Genomic DNA, 27,679 nt, shown 5'->3' on the forward strand with positions numbered 1-27,679 from the left:
GTGTGTGTGTTGTGTGTGTGTGTGTGTGTGTGTGTGTGTGTGTGTGTGTGTGTGTGTGAGTGAGCCTATTTGCTGCATCATAATAAGACATAGGTTGGGCTTGCCAAAAGCACTAACCTTGCTGAAAGCTCTTTGCATATTGTTCAATATAGATTTCAAAAACGTTCCCAACAAAGGCCACGCCAAGTTGTGACAAGCCGTAGCCTACATTGGTGTGTTGTTTGACATACATCTCCAAAAATGTGGGGAATTTAGCTGAAGGCATGGTGATTAATGTGTTCTAAGTAGCATTATTCATATGGTGTGGGAAAATGAAAGAGGTAGAGAATTTAGGGTGATTGGGACATACGGTCAAATGGGACAGTAACTGTACACGGTTTATTTTCTCACCTGATGAGTGAAAAAAACAATTTTTGCTTAGCTATAGCTTTGAAACCTCTTAATCAAAATTGCATGCCTTCAAGACTTAGTTTTGTTGTCTGTTCCTAGCCCATGGACTGAGCTGGGAAAAAAGCTTTTATGTGCTCTTCTCCTCTCACTTGAAATAACCTTCAGAAAGAGTTGAAATTAGGTGAATTGGTCTCTCTGCCTGATATTAAAGCTCTCAGAAATATAAGGATGAATGAACTGGTATGTTCCTGTCATTGTATGTATGTTTTAAAATATCTCTACATGTTACTGTATATCTTTTATGTTTTTTGTTGTGTTGTTGCTTTTCTGTAACTTTTTTGTATGCTGCTGTCTTGGCCAGGCAAGGCTAAAGCAAGCGATCATTAATCTCTGTGGGACTGACTGGTTAAAAATGTGTTAAATAAACAAACAAATAAATAAATACATAATGTCCTTAATATCTGAAGTATCTCCAGAAAACATGTTGAAAACCTCCTGAGATGAATTTTCTGTGTGCATAATTAATAAGATGTATTATAAGCTCATTGTATCATTAGAAAATCAAATGAGAACAATATTTAAACAGTGTTTGCCCTGTTCATTTTTCTGAGGACACTCAGATCCATTGTCCATTCCAATGGATGGATATTTTTTTAAAATTCTAAGTAAAAGCTATAAATCTGTAAAATGATATTTTGACCAGTATAAGTGATATAACAGCTCATGTTTACTTTGAACACAGTCTAAATACAAATTATGTACTTAAACAATATGATTAATAGACTGAGGGTGGAGTCACATGACAGTAATCATAGATATAGACATCCTAGAAAAGTTGTGTCCATTGGAATGGATGGGGGATCTGAATGGCTTCAGACACATAAAGCCTTCAAAACTTGGGGTATTTACTTATGTATTTTATATTGTAGAACAAAATGTGAAAGTCTCTTCCGCTTGTGTTAACCACAGACCTATTTTCAGACATCTAACCAAAAACCCATTAAAAAACCCACTGTCTTTGAGACAAGGGAAGCATGAGTGGTAAAATGCTAACTCATTTCAGGGTTTCAGGACTCATTCCTTCACTCTGTTTGAGAGGAGGTATGGAAGAGTTAAAATTCCATACTTAAATAAAAGAAAAGAAAAGAAAAAGCAAAATACAATTCCCATTGTTATATACATTTCCCTTTCATATATGCATTAAAACCTATTTCTTAGGCATTATAATTAATGCATATCTTTAAAAAAAATTAGCTTTTTGTCTTTAATAACTGAATGGATTGTTTTTCACTGTGGCATGAATTTCCCATACCACATTAAAACACATCATGACACGGAATACAAAGGGAGAAGGTTTATTGCATGTCAGTGTTTTCCAGAGAAGCGCAACCTGCTAATATCAAAAGTAAACTACTGCCATTCATTTTCATAAGGGGGTGCAAAGGAGATTTTTCTTTGATCTGAATGTAAATGCATTGTCAGTGTCAAATGAAAACCAATCAATTGTCCAATCATGGCCTGAGGGCAGGACAATGGGCAGAGCTTATCATCACTGCCACAACCTGGTGGCAGCCACAGCAGACAGCCTTTCATGTTAGGGCTCATGTTAGATACATATACAGAGCCTTCTGTCAGTAGTCTGTGTTAATTTTGTCCATAGTTGTGCACATGGTCTGAAAGCTTACGGATTCACACAAAACAGAGCAGTACCACCAGAGTTAGGGAAGGCAGTGTAGCTTAGTTCAAGCAAGATATGACCACAGGAGATGACAAAGACATTTCAAAAATGGTGGAATCGAACAAATCGATAACATAGTGAGAAGAATTCTCTGTGCACGTCGTGATGTATTTAATGGGCTCACAGACCACTGCCATCTACAATGCTGCCTCTGTTTAAAGACAACCTCCTCCACTGTCACCTCATTTTATGTTGTGTGAGAATCTGCCCTCTAGTGCCATCTATGGGATGTATATGTCATCATAAATGACGCATCAAAGTATGTGGGCAGTGACTTTGCAATGGTTGAAAGGGATGTATCTATTTCTGTACGTAAAGGGAGTATAAATGAGCCTTTAACACAGTTTACTTAACTCCTTGTTTCCACTTACATAATAATGGAGATGAGTCAACCGTAAGTCCATTCATTACTTTATAATGTGGCTGCGGAACTCCTCCCCTCCATAATATTTTGGTCTGGATTTTGCCTCGAGTACATTAAAAAAACTGAACTTTTGTGGTGGATTTCGGAGAGACCATATGACAGTGTGCTAGCTAGCTAACAGGATATTTCCTTCAGCTAAGTTGCCTGTGTTGATTGTCAAGTGAGTTTTTGTTATTAAAAAGAACTTGTTTATGTATAGTTTGAACTGTGAATCTGAATAATGTTATTGTGCTAAAATATGGTTATACATTATATACAGTCAGATTATCAATAACTCATTTACTTATTCAGCAGTTCATGTATCTTTTTAATGAAATATTTAACAAAACATGCCACGCACCTGGCAGGTCCTGTTTTTGTCCCGGTAATGTTCTAAGTGTATTCCACACTACTGGATGGCAAAACAAACCTGACACGTTTAGCCTATCCCCCATGGCTACACATAGTTTCTATCAGGTTTCTATCCATCCGTAAAGAAATGCACTTCCTTGCATTGGACACTAGAGGCATCTGTATATTTACGAATCTACAGACACCAGTCACATATGTAGGAGGAAACAAGGCATAAGGCTAGCCAGCACATTACCATTGACTGTCTAGTCACATTTGTGATTGACTGACTGTCTTGCAGCCTGGCATTCACCTCTTCACTTTGCTTTCTGAGTTGTGATATGAATTTAATGTGGAATAAAAAAATATTATCCCTATGAAAATTGTCCTTTTAACATTTGTTTTTAATTTAACCATAATACAGTAAATGTACACATTAAAGGAAACGTATGCACACTGTATTGCACTTTGTTATTTAGTTTTTTAATTAAAAAATCTTCCATAGACCTGCAAGGGACAGATTTTATTTTATTTTGAAAAAAAAAGAAGGGTCAAAATTTAAACAGCTGCTTTTGCACAGCCATGTTCAGGCATTGAAATGCGCAGTTTTGAACTGTTTTAAACTGACTGTAGAGTTACAAAACATTGAACTAATGTTGCACTGTTATTTTGTTAATAATTTTGTATTTGCACAACAGTTTTCTGGCATTGAAAAAAACTTTTTTACACTTTATTACATACTTGTGTGACAGAGTGGGGGGGCAATGCTAGGGATGCAGAGCTCGACAACGCCACCCAGGGGAATTTCACCCCTGGGAATATACCTACACTTTTACAGGATTATTTACTGGCAACACAGGTTCAAGGTAACACAGGGCCAGAGACGTGATTCACATACAAAAATATACACTTTATTTTTGAGTTAAAAACACAATTTCTCTTTAAAAAAAGGGCTGGAACAAACAGAGGCAACCAAATAGTTCAGGGCTGGGGCTTACCACGGCGACAGGAAACCAAGGAGGGAGAAACCAAATCAAACACCACCTGTGAAGCACACCAAATACTGAACTGTGAAAGCACCACCACCAGGAAAGCGACTGCTGCTCGCTTTGGCCCACAGCACCTGTAACACAAAGGAAGAATTAATTATTTTTTGCCTCCTTACTCAATAAATGAAATCAAATACAAAACAGAATCAAGGTTTTAAGAAAATCAGAGAAATAATCCAACTTAAACACAATCTTCCAAATTAACCAAAAGAAAGAAAAGAATAAACAATGAACAAAATGAAACAAGTCTTGAAGAGTCTGTTCCAACCGTCGAAAGGTGTGCAGGTGGGCAGCCTGCCTCACCCAAAATCTCTTTACAATAAACCCCCCCCCCCCCCCCCCCCCGAACTGGTGAATATTGGAAGGAGAAAGCTGCACTTTTTAGGGGGGAATCTGTATGTAAATCAGAAAGGGAGCATGTGTCAGCCCGATGTTGCATGCTTTTAAGCACAAGCAGGACAAATGAGCCAGCTTACCCCACGGCCGCGCCGGTCCGAGCGCGTACCCACAGCCAGGCGGAGCCCAGATCCAACGTGGTGCGCCCGCACCACCCCGCCGGCCACACCAACCACGGCGGTCAGGTTCCCTCGGCACAAGCTAATTGCTCCCCCCGCAGCCACACCAGCCGTGCTGCGCAGTGACAAGCAGATCAGTGAGACCGAGTAAGGTTCCCCATGAGACATTCAGGCAGGTGGGAAAAGGCAGCCAACTCACCTTCCTTTTAAGGCACGCAAGGTTCAGTCAACGCCGAGCACACACGAACACAGTGACGGCCCACGCCAAACAATCCAGCCGCCTCGACCACGCCACCGACGCTCACTGCCAGGACCAGGGAAAAGGGGGGCCAGCTCGGTGATGACACCCTTTTAAAGGTGCGCACCAACCAGCACCTCAAGTCCCTGGATGACTGGCACAGCGCCCCACAGCGACTGGGAGTGCTCCAAAGGGCACCCGGTCACACTTGTAACTGTTAAAAATAAACCCACTGTCCCCATATGAGGACATCATTTAAAAAAAAACAAAAAAAAAAAAACAACTACTTACTGTTCAAAGACAATGCTTAGTTTTTTATGTTATCAGGTCCTACTAATCTAAGTTAGGAGAAATTAAAAATGCATACCAAACAAAAGCTGGGGTCTCAGGAGGGTAAAGAAAAAGAAGTCATTTATTTATATCCTTAAGGAAATATAAATTTTTTACTCTTTTGTTTTGTCTTTTACACACGTGCCAGAAAATACATGCACAGGGTACATATGCCATGGAAATGCATATGTTGAGAGATGTGGGCTGCAACAGCATACCTGGAGAGCGCTCTCAGTGCTGTGGACTTAAACTGACCACCCTCCAATTCCCACACCAAGTCCCTACAGACTGCACTGCTGACACCCTGATAGTGCCCATATCTTTCAAACTTCCCACTTTGTAACTTAGGCTTTCCTGAACCCCTTATATGACATTTGAAAAACAGGTTCACCTGCTGTTTATATTCTCCTCTGCAACTTATTATGAGCACATTTGTAGCTTTTATGGTTTTTAATGATAGATTTAATTGTTGTCTTATGAATGTATTACAAGTAGGTAAAACATGCATGCAACATCTCTGTCTAATTTAACTGTGTTTTTCAGGAGTCAGTTCCCCAAAACAACAACAAAACAGATTTTCTCACTTCTCTATAGTACTATCTCACCATGCGATACTTTTGGTTTTACTTGTCCAGGTTTTGCAATATCTGTTTCTGAGATTTCTGCCTCCACTCTGACATAGTGGAGGTGAATGGAATTTCATTTGTGTTGCTGCTATTGAAAGCACATCTTTTTTGATAGTCTCTCATTCGATAAGACACTTTAGAAAATCTCTGTGAGGATTATTTCTTTGGAGGAAAGTAGTTTGGTCGAAAGGGTTTGTAGATCAAGTTCAACCAGAGCCAGTCTGCCTGTTGTTCAGTATGTTTACATGCACAGTTAAGTCGAGCTATATGGATATAGCTCAATTAGGCCATTTAATTGGACTACTGTCCTTGTCCCAGTATACAAGCACGGGAAAGGAGTCGATTTATTGGTCCAAAGTATGTCAGACTCTGCTATGATAGGTGGCGATATGCCCCCTTTCAGCTTGTTAGTATAGGACCTTTTTCCAGTTGATCTATTACGTCACAGACCAAACAATCGAGTGTTGTCCAGCTGTTGCATCACGTTTTGAAGTGGTCGCCATTCTGTGTTTTCCGCCCCTTCATATATCTTAAAATATTTAACTCTTTCAGCTGACACAGTATGAACTGTGTCTCCTTTGCTGGTTTGGTCAACCTTGTTTGCATTGATGCAGTCACAATCATTCATATTTAGGACTTCCCAGCCCAACTGTTCTGGCTGAACTGTGTGTGGAAGTCAACACATTTGAGCTAAGAAGAAAAAAATGAGGAGTGTATTCTAAAACTCACTTCAGATACATGATATCCTACATACCTACAGAACCTTGCATTAAAGCAACTTTAGAGAAAAAGATCATGTAAAGCTGATTTTTGTACAGTTTTTTTTATTTAAAAAAATGTGTAAACTTATACTAAAATACTTGTTTAACATGGTTTTCCCATGTAATAGTTAAGAAAAACTCTGAGAAGGGGCCAAAAGCAGATCCACTCTTTCTCCCTCATTGAAAAAGTCTGGATCCGGCCTTTGTCCTGCCTCCCACCACTGTTCTCCACCTGCGTGGTTTTCAAGTGGTGGGTGATATGCCCCCTTTTAGTTTGTTAGTATTGGACCTTTTTCCGGTTGACCTTTTACATCACAGACCAAACAATCGACAAACAAGTTAGCTACAGTTAGCTAGCAGAAAACTGGTACCATGGTAGACAACTTTACAGCTCTGTATGTTTCGTCCATCCAAAATGCACAGCTCTGGATGTAGATTTCATCATGTTGTTACTAGCTTTTTGTTCTGTTACACATTTAATGCTATTCAACTTTCAGGTCAAAGTGTGGGGTGGCAACTGTGAAGCATGCACAGAGCACCTAGGCCAGTTTGTATACATGCAGGAGTAATATGACTCCCAATCACATTATCTGGGTGTAAGTCCAACTTTGAGAAATTCAATCTAGTACAATTTCAGTCAGACTAACATGTTTACATGTATTTTAAAAGTCCAGTTTTAGTCCAACTAACATAATAGATCAATTTTCTATAATGTCATGTAAATGTGCTGATTGTCAACCTCTAAACTATGATTTCTTGCAAGTTAAACTGGGAGCTGATTAATGTCATGATCTTCTATCAACTTTTATATATTTTTTATCTTAAAGTTAACGAATTAGATTAAAAAGCAAAACTGAGGCTGATAATAGTTTGACCTTTGATCAAATTATGACATGATGTCAATCGTATCTGAGTCATCTGTGTGGTCAGTAGCTTCCTTCCTGCAGCTACATGGAAATGTTACAAGTTAGCACTAAATGCTTGTACAATGTTACTGTTCACATCAGACTGTATGTATAATCCTAACATACATGCTTGGTTATCACAGACCAAATTCTGGTAGGTCTGCACCTATACAGTTTTTGTTTTTATTTCACACTTGCCTTGGCAATATAAAAGTTTTCCCAAGCCAATAAACCCCCTTTGAATTTTATTGAATTAAACCCTGCAGAATTAAGAGGCAATGCACCTGTGTAACACAACAGGGCATTCAATGCACCACTGTTTCTGTTTAAATAAACATTTTCCTATGTTTCGTCGGGGCTGAACGCAGCCCTGGAAAACACAATGGGTGGGCATGGTAGCTCCTATTGGTTCAAGTATGGTGTCACTCAGAAGGTCAGGAGTTCATCACTAATTTTACAGCAAGGAGTCAGCATATTTACATGCAAACGTAAGAAATTATGGATAATATGTGAAGAAATATGAATGTTTTAATTGATGCAACAGGAGTTTGTGGATAACTATGGATGTAATAATGTGTTTGGACTGAAAATTTCACTGAGTTTAGATCGTTTGGACCTTTGGGACTGTATGAAGACCGTATCAGCAGCGTTTATGTTTGCGTATTATCAATTTGCAGTTTTCGTCTCTATAGCTAATTTCAACATTCACAACTGTACAGTGGGTGATTTTTTTGTTATAACTCACCTATTTAGATTTTATTAAGGCCCTAAATTATGCATATTTAAGGGCGGGCCGCTTGAGTGATAGGCTGTCTGTGAGTCAGATCCACCCCTGTGAGAATGAGAGAATGAGAATTTACAAACCAATAGGTGACAACACGGTAGCTATGTGCATTATTTATTCGGCCTATGGTTGCTCCTCATGCTGTGAGCCTCAGCTCTAGTGTCTCAACATCCCCTGTGCTATTGGTCAAATGCATTTTATCCTGTCCGAGTAACATTTGTTAAAAACTGCAGAGACCAGATGATTTAGGAAACTACTTAAAATTTGCATCTGCATATCTGTGAGTTGTTCTTAAAGATTTACATCCTCACTGGGAACCAATGGGCTGAGCTGAGAGCCAGGAAGTCAGACAGATTGAAAGACAGACTTACATATTGTTGCCTTGGGTCTTTATGCAGGGTTTTTTGACAGTGAGAACAATTTTGCATATTGCTAGTGTAATCCTTTCTAACTTCTGACTGACACGCAAAACAATACGAAGAACTTGTTTATTATTTAAGGCAAACTGAGTGATGCTAATCATGATAAGTGAACTGATCTAGATGTGAGAACTGAAGGGTGCTCCTTTCAGAAAAAAAAAAAACTCTTGACACAACCCATGGAGAAATCTTGCAAGCTTAAAGTGTGTCAGCTATGCAATATTTCAACATGCTTCAAGTTATTTAGTGGCTCAAGGTAGCAGCCTTTGAACAAGCCTGTTATGTAATGCATACATGTGTTTCTACATGCATGTGGTTGTGCTTGTTTGGCCTGGGAGTGAAGCCACAAACGGAATAATGCAATACAGCAGAGCAACTTCCTGTTCCTTCCTGTCCTAGCCTGCAGACACACTTAACGTTCCTCTGGTCTGGTCTTTCCCACGCAGCCTGTTTTCACACTGACGCTATGATTCAGATCAGCTTTCAGGCAGCTCGGCCTGTTGGACCAGACTGCAGCTGAAAGATGAGATCCTTTCACTTAATACTCTTAAAAGGGTGTGATCCATACACACACTTACAAATTCACATACACACGTTAACAATGGGTGGGGAGTGGAGCTGATAATGATGTCAAAACTAAGAAGTATTAATTATTCTAAGCAGTTAGTTAGTTAGTTAGTTTACTTTTATTTCAGTCATCACACACAGTAATTATAAACAATGAAACATACACATTCTATTATACAATAAATTCAAAACAATCTGGACTGCACAATTAATTTTTGTGTGAATTTAATACTGACTGAAAAAGCACAGGCAGAAGCATAATGCTTATATAAGCCAGTCCTGCATTGTTCAATTTAAGCTACCTTCCAAACCTTTCATCAAAACAAAGGATAACAATAATGTCAAATAAGATCATTCATATTTGTAACCTTCAATAATAGCTTTGTACATCATTCTTTTAAAAACCAAAATCGAGTTGCACATCCTCAAACTAATATCGGCACTGTTCCACAGCTTAACTCCAACAATAGAGATACATCTTCTTTTAATCCCTTTTTTAGCTTTTTGCACTGTAAATTTACAAACATCTCTCAAATCATATTTACACTCATGCACAGAAAAAAAACCTTTGTACAGAGTCTGGTGGGGACTTTGATTTAGCTTTAAACATTATTTGCATTATTTTATAATACACCAAATCATTAAATTTTAAAGTATTGGAATTAATAAACAGTAGGTTAGTGTGATCATAGTAACCAGCCTTGTTAATAATACGCATGGCTCGTTTTTGTAGTAGTGTTATTGAATTTATATTGTTTTAAAAGTTGACCCCCACAGTTCTACACAGTAAGACATATAAGGAAGTTAAGTGAACAATAAATAATACTAGTCCATACCCGGGGATGTGTTATGTATAGAGGAATAAGAAATCAAAAACAGTATATTAGAGGAGATGCAAAATCAGAGCACTGTAAATGCACTGTGTAATAAATATTAATGTAAGACAAACAATGCACACTGTATTTAGAAACATGCTTTACGGCAAAATACATGGAGCATAGTTTTGGCTGACGGCACGGAGGCATGCGAGGCCGTGCGCAGGCACACAGGTACACACATACTCACGCAACACGGAGAAAGAATGGAAGAAACAGTGCAAAGTGCATAGCGCAATGTTTAGTTTGTAATGTTTGTAGGCTAATGTCAGTAAAGTGAAAATACGTAATGGCTGGCTTGCGCACACAGACACAGACGCGCGCACACAGACACAGACGCGCGTTCGTTCAGTAAAATAATTACCTTAGTCTTCAGCAAGTGTTGGTGCTTGAAATTGCATGTCCCAAGTAGTCTCCGCGCATGCGCAGCTCGCACTGCTATGGTGCTCACAGTATGAATGGGTAGTGGAAACACGAATATAAACAGTAGAAATGTGGGAAAAATGCAAAAACGGCATCGTGGCTGTCTGCACATGACCAAGATGAAAGCCTATGTGCAAGTTCAGAGAAGTAGGTCAAAGCAGTGAGGAGGAAAACGGATGATGACAGAAGGAAGGATGGAGGGACAGAGGTTTCTCCATTTAATAGTAGGATAGGATAGTAGGATACAAGGCCTTGTCATTTAGTATATCCCTAGATTTATATAGGATTGCTATAGACTTCGAGATTTTACCTCTAACATAATCAATGTGTTGTTTCCATGTCAATTTATGATCAATCACAACCCCTAGAAATTTTGTCTAAAAAACACTTTCAGTTTGTTCATAATTTCCCCTTGGGGATTAATAAAGTATATAAAAAAAAACAACCAATCTTTAATTCAATCTGTCCATCTATTTCCTGTCGATTTCCAAATACCATAAATTTAGTTTTCTTAATATTAAGAGACAATTTATTAACATCAAACCAAATTTTCAGTATTCCCAGTTCCTTCTCTACAGCCAACACAAGTTCCTGTAAATTCTTCCCAGAGCAAAATAAATTTGTGTCATCCCCAAAAATTATACATTTTAACAATTCTGTAACATTACATATATCGTTAATACACAGTATGAAAAGTTTTGGACCAATCACCCTGGGGTACTCCACAGGTGACGTTTCTGAATCCTGACCTAATATTATTAATTTCCACACACTGATGCCTATTTTCCAAGTAACTTTTCATCCAAGAGTAAGCTACACCTCGTATCCCATACTTCTCCAATTTTCTCAATAACTGGCTGTGATCTATTGTGTCAAAAGCCTTCTGCAAGTCATTATAGATACCAATAGAGTACTCATCATTTTCTATCACTTTTGTTATTTCTTCAACCATCTCCATTACTGCATAAGTAGTAGTAGTAGTAACAAAGGGGCCACACCGCCGGATCACCTGCCGGAGGAGGTCAGGAGTAGACCAGCTACCAAGGGACCCTACTGGCGTAAGAGGGGCAGGCGTGGAGGCGCTAGACAGCGGCTACGACGAGGGGTAACAAGCCACCTCTTCCCTCCATTATTCTGAGTAACGTGCGCTCATTGTGCAGTAAAATGGATCAGCTAAGGCTAAACACACGGCACTGTCATGAATACAGGGAGTCGTGTCTCATGGTTTCAACTGAGTCGTGGCTCCGTAAGGACATTCCTGACTCTTTAATCCAGCTAGAAGGCTTCTCTTGTGTGCAGGCGGACAGGGAAGCCTCCTCTGGGAAAGCCAGAGGTGGAGGAATATGTGCATATGTAAGAGACACTTGGTGCAAACAACTAATGGTTAGGGAAACTTTTTGTGACCCCGACCTCGAAATGATCTGCATATCTATGCGTCCTTTTTATTTACCCAGAGAGTTTGGGAATGTCATCATTTGTGCAGTATCTGTTCCCCCCATTGGAAACGCAACCAGAGCTGCGTGTCGCTTAGATGATTGTGTGCAAAATCAACTCCTGCGCACCCCGGGGGCCCCTATTTTTATTCTTGCGGACTCAAACCACTGTCGTCTTGATCCTGCGCTACCTGGTTTTTATCAGTATGTTAAATGTGGCACCCGCAATAACAATGTATTGGACAAATGTTATGGAAACATCTTTGGTGCTTATAAAGCTAAGGCTCTCCCATCTCTTTCTAACTCTGACCATCTGACTGTCCACCTGATGCCCACATACAAAACGGTGCTTAAGTCCAGCAAGCCCCAGTATAGACTGTATAGTATATAAGACTGTGTTGCAGTGGACAGATGACAGTGTAGAGACTCTGAGAGGCTGCTTTTCTTGTACAGATTGGAGTTTCTTCCACAACCTGGAGCTTAATGTGGCCACTGAGACTATCACTGATTACATTCATTTCTGTGTTAATAATGTTGTCCCAAAAAAGGAAGTTGTTCACTTCCCTAATAATAAGCCTTACATCACTAAGGAGGTCAAAGCATTGCATCAACAGAAAGAAGCTGACTTTCAAAAACAAGGACTGGGTGGGAGCGGCTGCTGCACAAAAAGATCTTAACCTGTTGTTGAGAAAGGCCAGAGAAAAGCATTGGGACGCAATTGAACAAAGCTTTAACTCTATGGACAACAAATCACTGTGGGACTCCATGAAAAAAATAACCAATATGACCTCTTGTGAAAATCAGCTTGTCATTTTAAATGAGCTAGACAGAGCAAATTAACTTAATGACTTTTTTTTTTAAGATTTGATTCACAGGATGATTCTCCAGAAGTGGCAGAAGTTCTAGTCTCCTTTAGCGATTCTTCTGACTGTGTGATAATTGACCCTCTTCAGGTTCAGTCAATTTTCAGAAAAGTAAGAAATAAGAAATCTATGGGTCCAGATGGTTTGCCTGCCCTTTTGTGAAAACATTGTTCATCTGAATTAACTGAGGCTTGGTACCCAGTCTTCAGGTTAGTAGAGAGCTATACTGTTCCAGCGCTCTGGAAGAAATCTATAGTTATTCCTGTACCCAAAGTTTCACGTCCTGCTGAGAACAAAGATTTTCGTCCTGTTTCGTTGACTTGTGCTGTCATGAAGTGTTTTGAAAAACTAATTGTTAATATGATTAAACCTTCGAACTCTTCTTGCCTTGACCCATTTCTGTTTGTGTACAGGAAGAGGCGCAGCACCGAGGACGCTGTTATCTGTGTGTCTCATCTAATAAGCAAGCACCTTGAAGATTCAAGGGCTTATGCTAGGGTTATATTTGTATTATATTATATATTTATTTGCTGTTTTTAGTTCTGCATTTGACACCGTCCGTCCTCACCTGCTTGTAAAGAAGCTTATTGACATGCAAGTCAATCCCTCAATTATTAAATGGTTTTATTCACTTTTAACTGGCAGGTCACAACAAGTCAATGTGAATGGTACACTCTCTATGGTCAAACACTGTAACATGGGGGTTCCTCAAGGAGCTGTGTGTTCTCCTCTTTTATTCACACTGTATACTAATGAATGTAGAAGTAGTCATCCTAATAACTTTGTCATAAAATTTTCTGATGACACTATCATTTTAAGTCTGCTATGCGCTGGCGACTGCCCCTCTTGTTACCTTAGAGAGACTGACTCTTCCCATGTCTGGTGTGAAAGAAATCATCTTATTCTCAACACCAACAAAACCAAAGAGATGGTATTTGACCCTCGGAATGTGACAGTTCATGACCCTGTTGTCATTGGTAACAGCGTAATTGAGCAGGTTGACTCTTACAAGTATCTAGGAATCTACCTGGATAATTTACTTAAATTGAACGTGCAGGTAGATGTACTGTGTGCCATATTGGCTCAAAGATTATACTTTCTCCGCAGACTAAGAATGTTTGGTGTGAGCTCAAAAATCATGACCACTTTCTATAATGCTGCACTGGTTATCTTAATTAGATATGGGATGGCATCCTGGTTTCGCCCCCTCACTGTCCAGTGCAAAGCAAAGCTTGAAAAGCAGGTGAAAGTTGCCCTGAAAGTGATCAGGAAAAAAGACTCCCCGTCCCTTCAATTGATCTTTGAGAATATTGTGGTCAATCAGGCACATAAAATTCTGCAGGACCCCTCTCATATTCTTATTCCAGAATATGAAGTACTTCCTTCAGGGAGACAATAAAGAGCAAGCAGATACAAATACAACCATTACAAGCTCTCTTTCCTCCCAACTTCCATTGCTCTTCTGAATAAACAACCTGCTATACTTTAAGGGGTTTTCTTTTTTCTTTATTTCACTTTTCTTTTGAGGGACTGTGCCCTCTGCCTTTTTGTCTTCCTTGGTGTGCAATTATCGATTGCTTTTATTACTTTTATCTTACTTCTGTTATCTTTTAACATGTTTTAAACATGTCGGTGCTGTTGTATCATTTTTATTTGTTTTTATGGTTTTATTTTCTGTTTTTAGGAGAATGAGCTGCTAGAACAGTAGTAACTGTTCTATTTCTTTTCTTTTATCATTCTAAGTTTTTATATTTATTCTGTGCAATACACTCACAGTCAGTGCAATTATCTGTGATTAAGGACTTATGCACTTTTAGTGGGGCGGTGCAATATATGTCATATAGAGTGTCCTGTAATGTTGTTTATTTATACACAGAAGTTAGGCGCTGACTCATGTGTCTATGTCTTGTGTCTTTTTGTATGATTCCTTTTTGCATCGTGATACATGTGAGTGATGAACTGTAATTGCAGCTGTGGCATTGTTGTCCAAGACAAATTTCCCTCCGGAAACAATAAAGTCTAACCTTAACCTTAATTCTGTTTTCCCTGAATCCATATTGGTGTTCACTTAGCAATTGTATTTATTAATAAAAAGATCCAATTTTTTTAGAAATAATTTTTCTAGTATTTTTGAAAATTGAGGAAGAAGGGATACCGGTCTGTAAGTCTCCCTACAATGCTTATCACCGTTTTTATAAATTGGAGTTACCTTTGATAATTTCATTCTGTTAGGAAAAATACCCTTTTGAAAAGACTGATTACATATATAGGTCAGAGGTGTTACAATAGACTCAATTAGCCTACTTCTTTAATAATAACCATATCAACTGAATTTATATCAGTTGATCTTTTGTTTTTGTATTTTCTTACAATTTAAATTATATCAGTTTCATTTACCCCACAAAGGAACATAGAATTGGTATTATCTGTAATCAAATTATCAAATGGGTCTTTTTACCAAAGTAGTGCCAGCACCCACAAAATAGTCATTAAAATCATCGACAATTGTTTTATAATTTTCCACAATAGAACCAGAACTATTTACAAAAGAACTGGTAATTCAGATTTATAACACCTATTCCGAATATTATGATTTATTACTTTGCTATTACTTTAATATTATGTTTACTATCTTCTGATTGTTTATTGTAATATTCCTTCTTCTGTAATCTCAAAACGGAAGTCAGTTTATTCTTTCTCTTCACTTTCACTGTTTCTCAATTGTAAATGTTTTTATACGGTAAGTTTTTCTTTTTACATACATTTTGTAGACTTTTAGTCATCCATGGCTTTCCATTGTATTTATCTTTCCCCCAGCACTTTCTAATAGGACAATGTTTATTGTAAAACAGAAATACATCATAGGCCTCATTTGGATCATCAGCATAAACCTCATCCCAGTTATGATTTATAAGGGTGTTCAGGTACCACAACCTTAAAGCATATTTTGGCAGGCTGTAAAGTTAGCTTGTCACAAGGCCGATATACATGGCGACAGGTGTTGAAAAGTTTAGCTGAAGGCATTGAAGGGAAACGAAGACAGGTAAATTCAGAAGGTTTTAAGAATAGGAGTTTAGCAATTCAGTTTGTCCGTGAGGGGGAGAAATACAGAAGGGATTAGTTAGTAAGGAGGCAAGGGTGTGGCCGCCTAGAAGGTGCTTGTGATTGCAGGGGCGGAAATCCCGGGGGGGACATGACCCCCTCTCAAGTAAAGCTGTCCCCCCCTAGAATAATTTGAGACACAATTAATAATTTTTGAACAATGCAGTAGTATTTATTAAAAGCACAATGTAAGCGGTGCTCATTATAATCACGCAATAATGTGCTATTTAAATCTTAAATATTTAGTCCCCCCCTCCCATTCCTAGTAGTGGTATATCCCACACTCTTTCCAACGGGTGGGGCTAGCAGCCGTTAGTACTTGGCAGCAGCAGCAGCAGCAGCGTGTGGCTGGACCCGGCTGCCCACATCTGCTGCTGGCTTGAGTTTTGACTCTCTCGTTATCAATAACTTGCAATGCTGAGATAAATGTTTAAAGTCCAAAAAAAGTAATTTATTACGAACAGGTAAATAAAACAGGTTTCAAAATTCAAAATACCTTGTAAACAAATGAAATATTCAGTATTACACATTTTCTTTGGTTACTTTTATTTCAAACATTTTTTAAAGTTATGATCTCACTGCTGGTAAAAAAACAAGGGAAAAAAAACAATTTGCTCCAGCAGCCAGCCAGAGACGAAGGATCCATTCCACACACCTGAGCCAGAGAAAAAAGAGGGAGAGAAGGAGAGAGATCGAGTTTCAGTCTTTGATGAATGAAGCCTTATTGTTTTGCTGCTATTGAACAATGAGAGACATGTTTTCTCCCTTTACTTAAAGCTATAGTGCGTAACTTCTACGGGTCCGTAAATGTCCGTTTCACCCAAGCCACTACTAGAGAAGATGACACAATGCTGATTAAGCCGATCGGCTCCTCTAACATCTCGCTGTATTTTTCAATATATATCATTTTTAGTTTGCGTGTAGACCGGCGACATTCCCGCGCTGGCACACAGGAAATGCTTCCTCACAACAAGAAGGGAGGGGGAGGACGAGCGGAGAGTGTCACAGCAGGTAGAGTGTAGGTAGAAAGTGAAAGCAACATGGCAGAGAAGCGGCCGAGACACGGTTCAGAAGTGGATCCTACCACAAAGAAAAAGCCTGGACGTTCAGCTGAAGGTCTATTAGCAAAGAAGGAAAGTGACCGACGGAGAAGGCAAACAAGGATTTGTATTGGCGTCGCTTTTCCTCGGTGGAGAGCCCTGAAGGAAGAAATTGGGCTGAGGGCAGACACGGATGTTGCCTTGCTGCTGTTGGATAAGTAAGTGACTTGGTTTATAATTATATTATGAGTAGTATGAGTTGCTGTTACATGTACTGGACCTAGTACTTTATTATTTTCTTGGAAATGGTGCTATGAACGTAATGTAATGTTAGCAGCCTGGTGTTCGCCACGTTGTGTAGCATTGTGTACACGGTGTGAAGCGAGTATTACTCTGTGTACAAGGTGTGTGGCGACTGGCCAGTGTTACTATGTGTACACGGTGTGTGGCGACTGGTGAGTGTTACTCTGTGTACATGGAAGCGCCGCCGGCTTATTAGTTGTAATAACGCATTATCGGCTGGGAGGCGACAGAAGTTACGCACTATAGCTTTAATAGCATAAATATTCACACTACTGCGCACGGGGAGACAGAGACCAACTCTGCTCCAGACACACTCAGCACCTTGGACAGCACGGCGCACCTGACTGTTGTCGATGTGTACATGTTAATTTGATTTCAATCATTTTGTTTTAAATCTGGACATGTGTAGGTGGACTCAGCCAGTGCTAAGAAAGATCCTATGCCTGCCTGTTGGAGAGATAGAGAGAAGATTAAAGCGTCAAACTGCGGTAAAAGATGCTGTATAAAAGACAGGCTACAACTTTTTTTCCTTGTCCCCCCCTGGAATTATTCTCTAAAATGTTACTGTTTATTGCCCCCCCCCAACTATGAAAAGGGATTTTCACCCGTGTGATTGGGAAATGCAAGTAGAAATAGTTTGTATCAAGCAGAGGCCTGACATAGTGTTGTGGTCAGTGAGTCAATGGATAGTTTATTTCATTGAGCTGACAGTTCCTTGGGAAGACTCAGTGGAAGAAGCCTATGAAAGAAAAAACTTAGATATGCAGACTTAGGAGCAGAAGCTGAGCAGCGAGGATGGAAAACTAGGATTTGTCCAGTGGAAGTGGGGTGTAGGGGATTCATAGCAAGATCAGCTGTTTTGCTCCTGGGGAGCTCGGAGTGCGGGGACAGAGTTTGAGGAAGACAATGAAGGAAATGTCAGATGAAGCAGCCAGAGCTAGTCAGTGGATTTGGATGAGGAGGAATAATGTCAGTTGGGGGCCAGCAGGGGGAACTACTAAGCAGGGTACCTAACTCCTTGAGATCAGGTGGAGAGATCCACCAATCAGTCCTCTCAGGAGGAAATCCAGGAAGAGGAAGGTTATTTAAGTGTGGGAGTGGCCTATTTGAATCCCTTTTGTTTGAGACCATGCTGCAAGGTGAGTGTGTTTGCTGATCCTCGGAGTTTATCTTCTCTATCTCCTTTAACTTTAGCTTATATTGGAGTTATGCTATGTAATGTGTGAAATGGAGTATGGTGAATGTGCTAGGATAGGTAGTATCGGCATTGTCACTACCTGGAGCTAGCATGTACGGAGCCAGGGTTTGTTGAAGGTGGCAGTGCTGTTTGGGCTGAGAAAGCCATGTGTAAGTAAGGTAAAGGAGGTTGTTGGGTTGGTGCAGGGAGCAGTGAGACCTGGCATTAGGGGAGTGTCTCTGGGATGCCAGAGATCACTGTCTAGCCTCCCGGAGGTGTCATGGGACCAACTAGACGAAACACTGGTGAAAGGAGGTTCCCACCTGATGACCCCAAAGACATGTTAGTTATCACTGCTCACTGGTCTGTATAGTTAAGCCTTGCCATATTAGCTTATCATAGGGCTTAGGAGGTTATTCACTGAGTGCTGATCCTTTCTCTAGAGCACAAACTTCTTGTGTTCACTTGAATATAAGGTCCATTTTGAAAGCCTCAATTCTTTCTGGTGACCTTATTCTTATTAATTTACAGGAAGGTTCACCCCCACCTACTGAACATTTTACCTTCAAATTATGTAAGATCACAAAAATAGGAAGATGATCACTGATACCACTTAAGAACAAACCACTTGTTGTTTGATCCTGGACATTTGTAAAAATATTGTCAATAACTGTGGCACTATCTTTAGTTATCCTGCTAGGTTTGTCAATAAGAGGCCAAAGACCAAAATTAAACATTGTATTACAAAAATCTGTTGTTGATTTATGTTCATTCCATTTTAATCCATTTTAATCAATATCAAAGTTGCAAACAATGATTTTTTTATCACTTACTTTCTTAAAAATGTCAACTAAGGTATTTGTATATTGATCAATACATGAACCAGATGTTCTGTAAATACAACTCAAAAATATATTCTTAAATTTAGTGAAATGTATTTCAATTGTCAAACTCTCCATGAGTGTGGTGGAATGTAACTAAGTACATTTACTCAAGTACTGGACTGAAGTGCAATTTTGAGGTACTTTAATTTTGTGCTTGGTTATACTTCTACTCCACTACACGTCAGAGGGTTATGGTGTGCTTTTTACTCATCTACATTCGTCTGATACTTCAGTTACAAGCTACTCCAACTATTATTACAAAATATAAATTTAAATATAAATTACTAAATTGTAATTACTAAATTTTTTTTTAATGGATTAAGTGTATTTAAAGTGGTTGAAATTAGCTCCACCTTTACAAGCTGCTACATTAGTGAGGCAAACATTAATGCTTCATTAATTATAATTGAGTGATGTAATATATATTATTCTGAGAAGAGACATTTTTCATAATGAGTAGTTTTCCTTGTGGTACCACAACCAAATACCTCCTGAGAGTAAGGCAAGTCCTGAGAAGTCAGCTGAATGGTCAGAACAAGGTCCAAACCATTGTGGGAGCAATACCTTTAGAAAATGTTTGCACTCGTAATAAAGTTTGGGGCACCACCCTCCTAATGAGGAAAGTAACTAATGAAATTAATAAGTCCAGAAACCAATTATTAATTCGTCAGCACGCTTATCAATAATGAATCAATCTCTGTATCTGGGCTATGAATTCTCTATACAGTGATCTTAGCTCCTGCTCAAAAGAGATATACACAGACAACGACTTGGCGATAAATGAAGGCTAAATGTGTAACAACTGAGTAAATGAATAGTAAATGATGATGATATGAAATGACACAAAATCGACAGTATGTATAAATGGATTAAGACAAGGGGTAACACTCGTGTAAGTTATTTAGTTTGGCGATAGTGAGAGAGAGTATGTGACTATAGATAAATTGGGGACGCAGGGATGCGCAAAACCATTTACCTAATGAAACCTAAATTAAGATCAGAATAACTAAGTCTCCTATTCAACATCAACTCTTATCACAACACAGCAGCTGCATCAGGTGAGGGGAAGTCTTTGCCTACTTTTTTAGCAGTGTTGAATCAGGCGGACGTTTCTTCAAGGAACCCGGACTGTCACTTTGCAGCTCTTGGACTTCCCAGCAGAATGAAACTGGCTGGAACACAGTGGTGGAGGAGCAGTTGAGCCTGACTGCGACGTCCTTCAGGTGGCCCTCAAACGTTGGTTCTCTTAAGCTGCAGAAAGTCTCTGAGTTTGGCAAAAGAACCGCTGTGACAAGTGGCTGGCTCCGATGAATCTTGGATGGAGTTGCAGGGCGAACAGAAACTCATCTATTTAGCTATGGCTGTGTAACGGGTTCAGACATAAAGAGTATAACTAGAAGGAGGGTGTCACACACCAGAAGACTCAAACGCAGAATCACATGACAGAGACAGGAGTAAGGCAAAACAGTCACTTTACTTAAAGTCTCAGGCAGAGCACAAACCGTTCCAGAGGTTGAAACCAAAAATACAAATAACCAGGCAAAAGCACAGAGACATCAGGCAAAGGGTCAAAAACAGGCACAGGTCAAAAAGGATCCAAAAAGGCGAAGATACAACAGCAGGCTGGAGCACAATCTATGATCTGGCAAACAACAAAGGCCAACTGACTAGTATAAATGCTGACAGGTAAATGAGCTAACAAGCCACAGGTGTGGCAGAATGAGCAGGCTGACAGACACTGCAGGAGGAGTGTCAGTGGGCATGGTTGGTGTAGTGGTGGGAAAAAGCTGGCAGATCCTGACTGGAGACTGAGCAGAGGGGTGTGAGCACGAGAAGCTGTAGGAGGGCGGGGATTAAGGGGAGCAGGAAGCCTCAGCAGTGTCCATGACAGAGGGACAGCAAAAGAAAGAGGAAGAAAAAGAAAAAATTAAAGTAAAAGAAGTAAAACGTAAAAAGGAAAGAAAGAAGAAAGTAAGTAAGCAAGTAAGAAGGAGTAAAAGTAGAAGAAGGCGTAAGAAAACTGAGAAGATGTGCCGAGCTCAATAGTTTTATCCCACTAGCTTGAGGGGGTGTGTCCGAAGCAGGGCGGGTCTCTTAGTCTAGACATTACTTTATTTCGGAGGAAACTTAATGAATTTTTAATGAAACTTTAATTTGTGAGATTATATACTTAAGCATCTTACGCGCGATAGACACATACTCTTCCCATTATGGTCAAAATCGGCTCTTAACATCAAATTAAATTTGATATGATTATTATACCGCATATATCAGCGGAACACAAGTATAAACCTTTTTGTATACACACACTCTAGACAAACCTGCAGTTGCAATAAAACAAAATGAGAAGGCACATATTCATTAAAACAAGTTGATTAATCAATCCAACTATATTTTAACTCTAAATATAATATGGGATTCTTTAAGGGAACCCTCCTTAATTATTGTCACAAGATGGCAGTATGGCTCCATGTTAAATGAGGAATTAAAAACATGAACTCATAATTCACTGATGATTTGACCCACGACAAAAAAAAAAATCATTCAACTAACAAACAAGGATTATGCACATTTACAATGTTAGAACATGGATAAAATGTATAATTTTACTTCCAAGAAACATTTCAAGTTGGTTACAAGAGAAACTTGGTAAGAGAGGAGAGGATGTGGTGAACTTAAAAGCAGGGTCAACGACCAGACCAGTCGTTAATCTATGTCAATTTGTGTCACCCCAAGCTGAATTCTTTTAAGATGTGCAACATTCGGGACATGGAGGGGTCTCAAGTGACCTTTTTACCCCTCTTCAACCAGGATGGCTGAAAGGAGCGTTTATCAAGACGGGAGTGAGACTGGGGGCAGGGTCATAAACATTTGACCCTCTGAGTGGCCTCTCATTTGTCTGTTCACTTATAATCCAGGTTCTGGAGGAGTTCAGAAGGGGTGTTCCTCCTACACCATCAACATGTACGCACTGCCAGTCATCCGATACCTAGCTGGGATCATAAGCTGGCCAAAGGAGGAGGTAGAAGCCACTGATATCAAGACAAGAAAGCTCCTCACCATGCATGGAGGGTTCCACCCCAAGTCCAGCAGCCTGAGGCTATACACTAAGCGGAAAGTGGGAAGCCGAGGACTAAAGAGCATCAGAGCCACAATCTAGGGTGAAACATCCAAAATCCAGGAGTACATCAAGAAGATGGCCCCAAAGGATGAGCTGCTAAGTGAATGCCTCAGACAACAGAAACCTGATGAGAGCGAAGAGGTGGAGGAGCAAACAACATGGAGGGACAAGCCCCTACATGGTGCATACCACCGTCAGATAGAGAAAGTGGCTGATATCAAGACCTACCAGTGGCTGGAGAATGCTGGACTGACAGACAGCACGGAGGCACTAATCATCGCAGCACAAGAACAGGCCCTCAGCAAGAGGGCCAGAGAGGCCAGGGTCTACCACAGTAGATCAGACCCAAGGTGCAGGCTGTGCAAAGATGCCTCTGAGACGGTCCAGCACATAGTGGCAGGGTGTACAATGCAAGCAGGATCAGCGTACATGGAGAGGCACAACCAAGTGCTTGGGATAGTGTACAGGAACATCTGTACCCAGTATCGACTCGAAGTACCCAAATCCCAATGGGACACACCACTGAGGTGGTTGAGAACAACAGGGCTGAGATCCTGTGGGACTTCAGTTTCCAGACTGACAAACAGCTGCTGGCTAACCTTCCAGACATAGTGGTGGTTGACAAACACCAGGAGAGGGCAGTGGTGGTAGATGTGGCAATACCAGCCAACAGCAACATCAGTAAGAAAGAACTCGAAAAGGTGGAGAAGTATCAATGGTTGAAAGAACAGCTGGAACAGATGTGAAAGGTCAAAATTGACGTGGTCCCCATGGTAGTAGGAGCACTCGGGGCAGTGACCCCCAAAGTGGGAGAGTGGCTCTGGCAGATTCCAGGGACAACATCTGAAGCCTCAGTCCAGAAGTGTGCAGTCCTGGGAACAGCTAAGATACTGCGCAGAATTCTCAAACTCCGAGGCCTCTGGTAGCTTAGCAAGCTTGAGGATTACACAGGTACCACCCTAAGAGGTTGAGAGGGTGATTTTTTAAATATATATATATATATATATATATATATATATATATATCATATATATATATATATGTCAGCTGATATCAAATTTTGCCACCATCTCTATCAGCCAATCATGTTGCTGCTTTCAAACTTTAAAGTCTGTTCTCTTCTCTCCTGCTGTCAGCTGTAACTTAAGGTGTAATCGTCATGCCCTCCTCCACCTCCAGAGCAACCTCCAAATCAAAGTCCACTTCTCATCACATCCACAGCCTCAGCTCCCTCTTCATCTTGCCACCACCACCACCACCACCACCACGATCGTCTAGACCAGGGGCCAACTGGCCCCAGCAAGAGGTCCAATCCGGCCCACTAGAGGACTTTGCACACCTGATATTGATGCACTTGTGAAGGCTGAGAGACAGGAGCAATTTAAACAGTGAGTAGGTACTTCATGTAAAATGTTGCCTCAGAGGCTTTCCACTCAGACCAGAATACAGTTCTCTGAAATAACAATGAATACTTACTGTGGTCATATTTAAAGATATTGAACATTCTGCAAAATATTGTCAATCAGCAGCTACAGTACAAAAGAATCTCTATCAGACTTCTATTTTAAAACAACATAGGTGGAACCCTGTTGCTAAGGCACTGACATAACTTCAGACTATAAATGGTTTGTAAGGCAGGCGATGATGCTTCTTCAATAACCTCCACTTTAGAGGGAGTGGGGAAAAAAAAAAAAAAAGCATATGTAATGAAAGTGAGTTGTAGACTGATTGAATGTGGAATAACTGAGACATACTGGTAAATGTTCACATATTTTTCTTAGGATACTGCGGACTGCTCATCATTTGTTTTGTAAATAGATGAATGTGTTTTAGAATGTACTTCTTTACACTACGGCTGCCTTCTGTTTGCTCATTGTATGCTTCTTCTTCCTGCTGCTATTGTTATTGCTCTGCCAGTTGCTATTTGTTGTTTGTCTGTTTGTATGTTTGTTGTTTGTTGCATTGCTTGTTTTGTTTTTTGCTGATGTTGCATTGTCCGTCCTGCTGCATGTGTGCGCTATTTTTGTTGTTGCTATTCTGCGTGATGCTGCTCTCTGTTAGCCACTTTATGCTGTTTGTCTTTTATGTGGTGCATGTTGTATGTGTTGCTGTTTCTTTTATCTTTTGATACCCCTCTAATCCCTGTCCCCTTCTCCTCAAGAGGCTCTTGCCTTTTGCCAGGCCGCCATTGTAAATAAGAATTTGTTCTTAATGACTTGCCTGGTTAAATAAAGGTTACTCAGAATGAGCCTCTCCTGATTGAAATAAATTTACATAAAGGTAGGCAGGTTGCGTAACAGGGTCAACTGTCTTTAAGCACTGCTGTTTGTGCACATCTTCCTACTGTCTTGTAGATGATCAAATTACTAACTTCTCAAACTAGTGCAAGATGTTCATAATGTTTCTATCAATCTTTGAAGATGTGTAATGCATTGTGAGAAGTAGGGAGTGCCTTGCTAATTTAAAGGTCCAGTGTGTAGGATTTAGGGGGATATATAGACCCTTTTACTGTTAGTAAACACTATAACGTTTTTTGGTGGGCAGGGCAGACATTAGCTAGCACTAGCTAAAAGGTTCTGTTGGCTTGTTTTCGAGAATGGAGGAAGATGATATGCGTCTCTCTGAATAGGATGCGTTCGGAAGTATTCATTCGCACTCTGGCACAAACTGGACCATTCGTAAATTCAGAGCACTGTTGGAATGAATCGTTCTGTTATCCAGAGCACTGCACTCTTGGAGTGGCAGAGCGCACTCTGGGCATTCTGTCTGGGGAGAGGGCACTGCAGAGCACCGAGTTGAGTGAATGCGCAATTAACTTAATCATTTGTTGATTCATGTAGAAATATAATGCTCCCTTTCTTAGACCAACAGGGCTCACATTATAGTGCTCTTATGGTGCGTTCATAAATTGAGATTGAATTTATGAATGCATCATGTCAGACCACTCACTCTCCGGGATGGCAAGAATAAGTAACCACCGACCTACAGGACGAGACTGGCTGACCCGTACCCTCTCATTCACTGGATGGATAATTTGACAGGATTGCCAAAGGGGGGATGGTTGGCTTTGTGGTTGATTACTATGCCAAAAGAGGGAGGACATTTGAACAGTTTCCACCAGTTTGTTTTGCTAGCGAAGCTAATGTTAGCTAATGCACTAAAAAAATAGCAATGTGGAGAAATCCAATATTCCTCTTAATGACGTATGTTTTCTTTAGTGTATAATCACCTGAAAGTAGGAATGGTTGTGTTTTCGTTACCTGAAACCAAGCCATTTATATCTACATAGTAAGTGGGTCCTCTTCTGTTGCCAAGTTGCAATTTGATCGCCATGTTTCTACAGTGGCCCAGAATGGACAAACCAAACACTGACTCTAGATAGGGCCATTTGTGTTTTAATGCCTGCCGCCATAGATAGCAGCCCCTCCACAATGAGTAGTTTAAAAAAAAAAAAGGCCAGTTTTTTTATTTGAAACTGCTTTATTCAGTCTTTTTACCAGTTTAAAGTACTGGGTCTGTTCGTTTTGGAGAGGAAGAGACCTCTCTGGATAATTTGTCCCATGTTGAAAACCTCCTGAATGTCTGGATCAGAAATTAAGTAAGCACCCATTGCAGGTGCTGGGTGAGCGGACTGTCTGCACTGTGCCAAACAGCATAGAAGAAACAATATCCCCTTTTACACTGCCAGATTTTCTGCGAATGTTGGGCCATTTTGCTGGCAAGCTGCGAGCGTTTAGACACACAGAGTCAGATTGGCGAGTTGATCCGAGGTGCCTAATTTTCCACCTCGTAGGGTAGTCATATTGGCGGAACCCTTTTAGTTTAAAAAGAACGAGGCGGCCTTCCTTAACAGGAGGGGCTGTTGAAGACTTGTGGGAGGAGCTGTTGATGACACCGCACATGCGACCCACTGGCGGTGGACTAACAGGAAACAGCAGATAGCAGGAATTAGCGAGCAGCTAGTAGCAAGACGGAAACGCAAACCTGTCAGACGCTGTAAAGATGAGCAACTGGGGAGACAAGGAATTGCGCGCACTCTTGTCCTCGCAAATGAAGAGGCCATTAACCATCAGATGACGGGGACGGTGAAGAACGGGCCGACTTATGAGAGAATCGCCGAAGGACTGACTAGCCGCGGCTTCCCTCCCAGGTCATTGTTTACATCACATGCTGAGCTACACGTTTTGTTACTTGCTCACGCCCCCCGTTGCCCCGAAAAAGGCGCATTCTGCATAACAAAATTAGGTAGGTGGCATTTTGCCGCACTCCCCGATTTTGTTTTTATACTGCCAATGCTGAAAAAAGACTGAAAAAAGACTGATTGGGCTTTCCTGCAAATTTGCACAATTCCTATCTAAAAAGGGCTAGTGATTGGTAATGTGAACTGCTTGCAGTGTTTTTACCGGTTTCAATCACGTGGTCTGTTTGTTTTGGGGAAGAAGAGATCTCTGTGGATAATTCAGCTCTTGGTGAAAATCTTCTGAACTATGAACACCAAAGAAACTCTAATCAAACAGTTTCTAAAAGTTTCAGATGGCTGAAATCTGCAATACCCACCGTTAAACAACAATAAATCTCCTTAGATTTTACACACTGCTCCTTTAAGTGCCATGTCAGTCTGAATGATTTCTGGTTTATTTGCAAAAAGCTAGTTTGAACAGGAAATGGCCCCAACTGTTCTGGACCAACTGAACTAATCTACAGGTGTGAAGCCTTACAGTTTTACCGGCAGTATATAATGTAGTTTGCAGGGGTGGAAGTAACGAATTACAAATACTCACGTTACTGTAATTAAGTAGATTTTTTGGGTACTTGTACTTTTATGAGTATTTCTTTCAAGTGTGTAATTTTACTCATACTTGAGTACAATTTACACCATGTAATCTACTTTGCTACTTTTAAAATCAGAAGTCGCTACTGAGTACGCCCACAATTAATATTCAAACCTTTCATCTGCATCTTTGTAGCCAATAAGGCTGTCCGATCACGAACGCACCAATTAATCTATGACGTAAGGAAAGGACAACTCCGCTGCAGCAGGCACAGGTGTCTGGCGGTAACATACCTACACAGCGGAGTAGAGACTAATTTATGGACTAAAGATTTGGAGACAAAGAAGCCAAGGGTGAGTGTCCATGCGCTCTGCGCAAATCCCGTGAGCTCCGCACCGCAACACAACGGCTTACCGGCGACAGAGAAGTCCGACTCCAGGTCTAGTAATTTCCTCTTTCGTTGGTGTCATGACTGCCCAGTAGTACCTGGACAACCGAGCCGTGGCGGCACACAGGTATGTGGCGTGTCAGAGGAGAAATGAGCCGTTCACATTTCTCTCTCTGTGGCAGGTAACGGTCCACAAACCTCACCACACTTTAGGGACTGTTC

General features: G+C 40.4%; 2 protein-coding genes across 4 annotated transcripts in view; one reads left to right on the top strand and one right to left on the bottom strand.

The window, feature by feature from the left end:
• LOC126406430 (heterogeneous nuclear ribonucleoprotein L-like) overlaps positions 1–4,765 on the bottom strand; it is a 122,767-nt gene extending 118,002 nt beyond the window's left edge. For both annotated transcript variants that reach the window (XM_050070700.1, XM_050070698.1), the window contains exons 1-3: positions 4,646–4,765; positions 4,408–4,561; positions 3,881–4,005 (exon numbers count right to left, since the gene is read on the bottom strand). The gene's annotated coding sequence lies outside the window, so the exon portion shown is untranslated. The remainder of the gene's footprint in view (positions 1–3,880; positions 4,006–4,407; positions 4,562–4,645) is intronic.
• borcs7 (BLOC-1 related complex subunit 7) overlaps positions 1–27,679 on the top strand; it is a 1,032,483-nt gene that overhangs the window by 661,745 nt on the left and 343,059 nt on the right. The gene's annotated exons all lie outside the window — the stretch shown is intronic.

This window comes from Epinephelus moara, chromosome 19 (genome assembly GCF_006386435.1).
Source record: "Epinephelus moara isolate mb chromosome 19, YSFRI_EMoa_1.0, whole genome shotgun sequence".
Taxonomy (NCBI): Eukaryota; Metazoa; Chordata; class Actinopteri; order Perciformes; family Serranidae; genus Epinephelus; species Epinephelus moara.